The sequence below is a fragment of the Borostomias antarcticus genome (assembly GCF_949987555.1).
Source record: "Borostomias antarcticus genome assembly, chromosome: 2".
Classification (NCBI taxonomy): domain Eukaryota; kingdom Metazoa; phylum Chordata; class Actinopteri; order Stomiiformes; family Stomiidae; genus Borostomias; species Borostomias antarcticus.
In genome coordinates this window covers 4,842,742-4,851,671 of record NC_140235.1, presented here as the reverse complement: position 1 = coordinate 4,851,671, position 8,930 = coordinate 4,842,742, and the positions used below count along the sequence as shown (strand labels likewise).

The 8,930-nt window shown below is 41.3% G+C and overlaps 1 pseudogene across 1 annotated transcript; it reads left to right on the top strand.

Annotated features, from left to right (window-relative positions):
* Positions 1-2,755: 2,755 nt before the first annotated feature.
* LOC311329502 (cytochrome P450 26A1-like) lies at positions 2,756-6,735 on the top strand (annotated as a pseudogene). Its single transcript has 6 exons — positions 2,756-2,836; positions 2,972-3,178; positions 3,339-3,604; positions 3,723-3,852; positions 3,946-4,081; positions 6,574-6,735. The product of its transcript is annotated as a cytochrome P450 26A1-like (transcript).
* The last annotated feature ends 2,195 nt before the right edge of the window (positions 6,736-8,930 follow it).

The window sequence follows — 8,930 nt, the reverse complement described above, 5'->3', positions numbered from 1 at the left end:
AGGCACCAGATGAAGATCTCACTAACTTGTTTGCCATGACACATTTAAGTTATTGAATTTGAGTACATCCACAAGAAACTTATCCTACCTTGGTCCAGAAGAGCTTGGAAAGTAATTGGAGCAACATGACCAATGCAATGCGCTTGTTCCTTTGGTGACCTGAGGTGACCCACCATTTTGATGCATCACTGCATTAAGTGGCAGAACTCTTTTGTGCGTAGTACATGGACACCTGCTTCCACCTCCGAAATGAAACAAGTAGATGTGTAGGTCAGACTAGAGTGTACTAATTTCATTGTCTTGGCTGCTCAGGACTTCTTAGTAGCCTTAGTAGTCCACATAATGCAAAACAGTCAAACAGATCTTGCACTTGGTCTTTACAAAATATACCCAGGAATACAATGTTTATGTTTTGGTTAATGTGTAGAATGTGATATACTAACAATGTTATGTCTTAAATGAAGTAGCATTACAAATAAGCTTTATTTAAAGAACAATGTGTGTAAGCCCTATAACTCTTTGTAAAGCTTGAAATTAAAAATAGCCGACTTACTACACTAACCAATGTAAAAGAAAACATAATATAGATCAATGATAGAATATAGGCTAGACTAATTCCCTGATTATTTCAGTTCTTTATGAATTTATGAATGAGAATTCAGTTTGCAATCATTTGGCTTTTATTATATTATTAGGCTATATGAATAATAGTAACGATGATTATGACCATTATTATTATAAGTGTTATCATTATTACTTGTGTTATTATTCATATCTGTTATTAATATTATTATTATTATTATTATTACTACTACTACTACTATTATTAGTAGTAGTAGTAGTAGTAGTAGTAGTAGTTGTAGTAGTAGTAGCCTAATTATTATTCACGTGTTGATTATGTAAGTACTATAACGGAAGCGCTGTGAAATTATTTGATTCATGGAAGGAGATAGCACTTTTTCTCCTTTATGGAGTTTGTACATATTACACATTATTTGTCCTGTTGTTTTTATGTGTTATTTGTATGTAGATGTTGTTATAATACTGTAGTTATGTAAAAAGTAAAGTACTGAATAATGGGGGGTTTGCTTGTCACACTAACTGCGGCCATAACATGTTAACCACAATGTCTATTATTGAACCGAAAAACATAACACATTAATCGAAATGGTTTTGGTTAGATAAATTTTGATCACGTGAAATTTGAAAGTTACAACTGATCCTAAAGCATGGCACTGAATTCCAATGCTAAAACATTATGCCGAAATATAGTATTTATTTCATCCTTTAATAATCTCATATTCAAATCCAGATAGGCTAATGAAATTATTATGAACATAATTCGCATGGCTTACAAGTACTAGTGAACTGAACATATAAGATTACACCTAGAGTGAACTTAGAAGCAGAGCTACTGACCCCATATGCGCTGGGTGACCACTTCACTCCAACTCCACATCTCCAATGAGATTATTTTTTACTGCAAGGAATTATTATCAAACGTGGCTTAGGAGATTTATACAACTTATATTTAGCCTACATAAAATATAATTTAGTCCTATTTAAAAAATAATATTTTTGGGGTTTGAAAATGCCATCGTTTTACATTGCAAAGATATATAGGCCAATGCAACCTTTGCATTGCCAAATATCTTACGCTGAAAAACTTTGCTAATTTTATCCTCTCTGCTTAGACTAAATACAATGTGTTTTTTTATTTTTAAAAACAACACACAAAAAACACAAAAAACGGAGCAAACGTTGAGGCAAAAGCCCCATTCATATATTGACCTCCTTCTTGACACAGGTCACCATTGTGCCCTCAACTTGATTGCAATGATTGACAGTCGAAGAATAGTCCGGATGACTGCGGACAAACGCGAACCCTATTATGTGCGCTGTACGGGTCCTGGTGCCTCGTTATCTGACAGACAGTGAACTTGGCGGGGTTCACACGGATGTCATGGTCCGTGTTGTAGGTCACATACAGGTCAGGGTGGGTAGCCTGTGGGACTGCAAGCGGGTCACAGCCCAACCCTAGATAGTCGCGCGCTGCGGGCATCAGTTCACTGTATGCAAGGTTGACCGTGTGTGAAGCATCCCAGTTTAAACCATTCATCAAACACTGTAAGGAACCCTTATCCACATTACTGGCCACATGGCCATTGGATAGACTACAGACAGATGGGTCAATGTTAACGCACACAATTAACTACAATTTTGAATGTTGGCTATACAGACTACAAGATGAACATTCGATTGGAATATAATAATTCATCGTTCCCATCGATCCGACCTGGGTTCGAGCATGGTATCACCCCATCATTTTATTTTAGTTCTTTATTGTGAGGGAAGGCTAGAGAAGATGGTAGAGGGCTTCTGGGCCCCTCCCCTGGAAACGGTTTTTGAAAAATCAAGTCCATTGTGGGCGGAGCGCGAGCCCTATAGGAGCGCAATTAAGATGAACTCTGCGTGAACTAATTTTAGGTAATCCAAGGTAAGATGGAGCCAGGAGTTGTTAAAACACAGGGTTATAAAAATATGAAATGGAGTACGAGACTGAGACATACCAGTCGAGAGCAACATTTCAGAACTTCGTGACCGTCAAAGCCACTGCAGTTCCCCGAACACCACAGTTTAGGGATTCAATCCCCCTCGAGAAGATGGGTTTCTACATGCTGTTCGCAGCGTGCCTGTGCACTCTTGTGCTGATAGTGGCGGTGGTGAAACTCTGGGAGATATACGTCATCAGTGGATGCGACCCAACCTGTCGCGACGCGCCACCGGGCACCACGGGTTACCTTTCCTGGGAGAGACGCTACAGATGATCCTGCAGGTAAATTAATGGAGAACATTCACATCTCAACTCTACATGAACAGAAACCCATAGATTCATAAGATGCTCAGCTGTCTGTAGGTTTATGTGACAATGCTCACAAAGAATGTAGTCATTTCTCTTTTATTTTTCGAGAGAACGTTTTTGAGAATAAAACGTCAGAAATATGGATATATTTATAAGACCCATCTGTTCGGGAGTCCGGTGCTGATAATGGGCTCAGAGAATTCTTATGTCTGAGCCAAACTAGTCGCTGCGCAGTATCCACCTTCAGTGCGTCTCATCCTCGGCTCTCACGCCCACTCCAACGCGCACGGTGCTCTCCACAAGAGCAAGAAAAGGGTAGGCTATATAAGGCAACAACGCCTTGCATCCAATATGGATGCAATTCTTCTCGTGCTACATGGTTGTGTTGTGTGCTGAAAAAAAAGTTTACCTCGCTTCGTTTGTGTTTGGCTGTCTGGCGTGGATGTCTTCAGGTCCCCCTCTTTCTCTCTGCCAGGCGATCATGAAAGCCTTCCTCCCAGGAGGCTCTGGAGCAGTATATCCCTGTAATTCAGGAGGAGGTGAGACGGCTGGCTGGAGAGCGACTCCTGTGTCCCGGTCTACCCTGAGATGAAGCGACTCATGTTCCGCATCGCGATAAGGATCCTTCTGGGTTTCGAGCCGGAGCAAACAACGGACGAGCTGGAATTAGAGGCGTTTGAATAAATGATAAATAATCTTTTCTCTCTACCAATCGATGTTCCTTTCAGCGGTTTGTACCGGGTAGGCTGACGTGACTGTCAAATTATGTTTCAGATTGACTGATTGAAGCGTATCCCCATCACATGGGACTCCCTGTCCATGCTCATCGATCCATGGCTCTTGACTTTTCTATTTGCAGGGGTTGAGAGCCCGCAATGTCATCCACTCAAAAATAGAGCAGAACATCAAGAAGAAACAATAATTATAAGGATGCCCTCCAGTTATTGATAGAAAATGGCGAGAGGAACGAGGAGAGACTGCGCATGGCGGTACATTTATGATTCCATGCAATCATATTCTATTTTACATATGAACATTAATTCATTCATTGGTACTCATTAACCCCTCAACCCCTCCCTTAGGAAATTAAAGAATCGGCTACAGAGTTGTTATTCGGAGGCCATGAGACAACAGCCAGCAGCACAGCCACCTCTGGTTATGTTTATGCGGTTGCACGGGCACGTGATGCGTAAAGTTCGCCAGGAGCTCCAGGAAAAGGTAGGCCTTCTCTCTGTGTGTCATCAGTCCTCCCAGGCACCCAGAAGGAAGGATTTGGTGTAGCTAGTCAGCATATATTTCCAGTTATCTATTTTCCATTATTGACATTTCTACACTACAAAAAGGTATATATAGAGCAATTGCAGAATGGCAGAAGAACCCTCTGAAAAAAGTCCACAAATAACCCCTTTCACTGTAAAGTGTGGAACTATAATAATAATAATAAAATAGCTACAAGCAGCAATAATGGGGGCCAAGTGCAACGAAAGCATCAAAGGCAAGAAGCTAAACATGCCATAGCCACATTCGAGCGATGTGGTAATTGAAAATGGCATTGAAAATATGCTGAAAGCGTGATCGGGATCACTTTGCACAAAAACGCTTATATCAACATCAAAATTAAATTTGATTTTGTGTCCAATTAGTAGCCTAAGTTTTAGAGCATGCCATGACCTACTCAAACAAGAAATATGAACACCCTTTGGCCACAGGGTGGTACCTGTTGTCGTCATTGCACGTGACCTACCGTTTTCCAGGGAGTAAGAAATTATATACTTTGATATAAGATTACAACAAAAGTAGAATTTTGTAATTCTTTTGGCATACATCGTTGAATAGGTGAACACTATGACCAATTATGTGAATCAAAATGGGACAGAATGCTTTTTTCATTTCAGTGCGACTTTAAGCATTTTAGCTTGTTATAGCACCACCCTATGACCAATCAGTTTAATCTTTCTCCAGTGGTCATTAGGCATGCCCATGCATCACAGTACAGTATGTTTAGGAAAAATTGGAATGGTGGTCAGGCCTAAACCGGAAATGAGCTGCCTAGCGCCCCCATTTTGTTTGATCGGCCCAATAATTGAGGGTTCGTCTCTGTTTTGTGGTGTTCCGTCCAACTGTTCAGAAGTTATACACCTTTATGTGAAAAGCCATGCCCTCCACAATAATAATTTGCTCATAATTCCTAGAAGATAGACTTCAAGCGTTTTTTCAAAAGATTCAAAATGGTGGAAAATCTATATAACCAGAAGTTATGGTTTTTTCCTCGTGAGGAGATGCATATGTGTGGAACGTTTCATGACTCTAGGTCAAACAGGGCATGAGATATGCCTGTTCAAAGTACGCTATTTCAGTCGGTTGCTATAGTGCCCCCTTTGGCCAATCAATTTAAAATTCATTACACAGCCTCTTCCCATGACCCTCTAACATTGTGCAAAGTTTCGTAAAAAGTGAACTGTCGGTTATAGATGTTGCTATAGACTTCCATTGCGGAAAAATAAAAATACCAAAAACTAGAAATGGTGCTCAGAGAGCACAGACCTCTGCCTCCATTCCATTGCTCTGTGCATGCCAAAATTGAATGGGTTCCAAATTGGCCCATGCTACACCCCCTCCATCGAGTTTCATGAAAAGCAGTCTGGTAGTTTTTGCATAATCCTAGTCCAAAAAATGAATGGAGATGAATGACATCTGGGCCATGTTGGGAAGGCTTGTGGACATGCCCTGTGATTCGCTGGGGCTGAGGTAAAAATGACTGGAGGTGAATGGGTGGCTGTATTTGGCCGGATCTGTGGCGCCCCCCTCAGGCCAGAGGTGGCGGGGGGGCAATGTGCTCTGGGCTCTCCTCATGCACACCCCAGTCCAACCCTGTGTCTCTAGCACCCCCACACAGGGAGCTTCGTTCTAAGTTTTGTTTTCATTCGTGGATCCGGCCTGTGATTCCGATCAAAATTTAATGGGTTCTAAGGTGGCCAATGATACACCTCTTCACCGAGTTTCATAAAAATCAGTTGGGTAGTTTTTGCCTAGTCATAATCCAAAAAAATTTATGGAGGTGAATGGCCAGTCTGGCTGTATTTGGGCAGCCCATGGACCCTCCCTGTAATTCGGATCTGCTACAGAATTTAGGGGTTTGTCAGTTGGCCCATGCTACACCCCTCCACCAAGTTTCATGAAAATCGGTCAGGTAGTTTTTGTGTAATCCTGGTTCAAAAAAATTAATGGAGGTGAATGACCGGCTGTGTTTGGGTGGCCCGTGGACCCTCCCTGTGCTACTCCAAAATTTAATGGGTTCTAAGATGGCCCATGCTACACCCTTCTACCAAGTTTCGGGAAAATCGGTCCACCAGTTTAAGCGTAATCCTGCTAACAGACAAACGCACGCACAAACACACGACACACGGCACCGAAAACATTACTTCTAACTAACCACTAACTAACTACAGACCAAAGGCCTTGGTGAACAGGTGGTTGTTCTGATCTGAAATTGTTCTATTCTGGAACCTTATGGACCTGAAAAGGGTCCTTTTCTCAGAGGGCTCTACTGTTACACTCAGGGATACAGAACCATTTGTAACCAAAAACAAAAACAGGTGCTATATCAAACCATTTTACTTATAATCCCTGGGTTGATTATGATGACCCTGTCTTTTCAAGTGTCTCGACAAATATCTGAGTCCCCCTTTTAAATCCTCATCCTCTCATATGACATGCTTGGGACTCAGAGGAAGGACAAGTCACTGGACATCGAGCTGCTAAAGCCGTTCAAGTTCACCGGCTGTGTGATCAAAGAAACACTGAGGATAAACCCGTCTGTTCCTGGTGGCTTCAGACTCGCGCTCAACACCTTCGTGCTGAACGTAAATTGACCTCAACTAAAGTAATATTTGTTTAAAAGTAAACTTGATTGCCCTTAATCTGAATCAAATGGCCACCATCCATCATGGGCTCATAAGGGTCAGTAGACTTAAGTGCCTAGGGGAAAAGCCCATTGGTATCTCACTGAGTCTTGTTGCTCTGTACAGATTAGAGTACTGTAGAGATTAGATTCTCTCTGCTACGGTCAGGGAAGAGATACAGCACTCATATAGCGAGCACGGAGAGGCTCAGCAAGAGCTCACTGGCCATTTGGCACCTCTATCTAGAACATCTAGTGTGCATAGAATATCTAGTGTACATAGAATATCTAGTGTACATAACATAACCACATGCAAGTGCAAATGTCAATATACCCCCCCCCCCCCCACCCTCACCCCAGGTTGATTTATTACAGCTACAGTAGAGCATTTACATAACCCCCCCCACAACCCGGGTTATTTAATTATTAATTAATATCCATATATAGCATGTACATAATCCATCCTGATTAGTATCTATCTTATCTTACCCCTATCAGTATACTGTATAAAAATGGTACTTATAGTGTAATTAGTAAATGTGTAACTTGTAAATTTGTAATTTGTAAATTGAGTATCGAAGTTTATCTGTATTGAGCATAATCCTGGAGCCGGCAGCAACATTTCACTGTAACTGTACACGTACAGTACAATACACAAATGAAGAAATCTTGAATGTCTTGAGTAAGAATCATCACTCTGTGCCTCACCTTAACTCTGCTTTACATCATTTACCATGTGTCTATCAAATTCTACAGTATATGTTCTGCTTGAAACCCAGAAGTGTTCTGACCTGAAAAGGGCTCTATCCAATCAATTATATAGTCTAGCACATTTCTACACAGAGGCAACACAATGCACTTCACAGAAATAAAGGGGGAGGAGAATATACATATACTGATCCTACCCTTAATTTTCCAGAGGGAAGCTAAACATCTGTTCACCTATTTGGGCCAAAATTATTCCCTGACCTCACAACGAGACGATCAAGCAAGCTCCTGGAAAATGTTGAGAACTGTATTAGCTGTATCATAGAAACATATTACCGAGCACATATATCCTGGGTGGGATTCAAACCCAGGTCTCCTGCAGGAAAGACACAGTTTTAACCAGCTACACCGATGAAAAGCTAGGTGCTGGTGGCCGGTATTCATCCTGGGGGAGTGACTTTAAAGGAGTAGTAAAGGGAAAATGCATGTTTAGCCCTGTTTTAAGGTTACTTATGATCATATACAATGGTTCAGATCAAAACGTTGACAAAACTAGCACTTTTGAGAAAGTCTGATAATTGCTCTACCACCGTTTTGGTCATACAATGGATGTGGGTGGGCACCGTGAAAAATCATTCAAAAAACATGTTAAACTCTCAATTTCAAAGACAAAGTGATAGATTGTAAATACACATGTTGATATTTGAGGATTTGCTTAATATGTATTTCATCTTATAGATATTTGTGGAAATCCAAGGAGACAATCTAAGGCACTTCATTTAACTTCACTTCCACACTGCTGGGACAATTTATTTCCTGTAAACACTGTACATTTCTTCTTGATGTAGGTTACATTTGTTCTACTGTTCTTTTCCAGCTATAGCTAATCTGTTGTGTGTGTTGTAATGTTCTCAATAAAATAAACACATCTAAATAAACAAATATGTAAAAATGTATTTGAAAAAATTACCAGTCCCATTTCAAAACTGCAGATCCAGTTTACAAATTTAAAGCAATGGCTCGGTCTAACTGACAAACATTGACTTGCTATTTGTAAAGTCACACACACACACACACACACACACACACACACACATACACACAAACACACACACACACACACACACACACACACACACACACACAGGGGGATGAATGAGCCAGGACATATATAGGACAAGCCAGGCTTGTGGTGGGGTGTAAAAGAGGAATAGGGCATGACAAGGAGGAGGTAACGATCACTTGAAACAGATCATTTTCCCTCCCTCCTCTTCTCATACGAGTGAAAATAGGACTTTTCACTCCCTAGCCGGGTGGATGAAAGCTCTCCTAACGTCATTTGCATGTCTGCCGCAGTCTTGCCCTCCCGTTCAACCATGTCCTTCCCCGCGAACGGCCAATCAGATCATGTCCTTCCCCTTGAACGGCCAATCAGATGACCTATTAGCAGCCCATCGG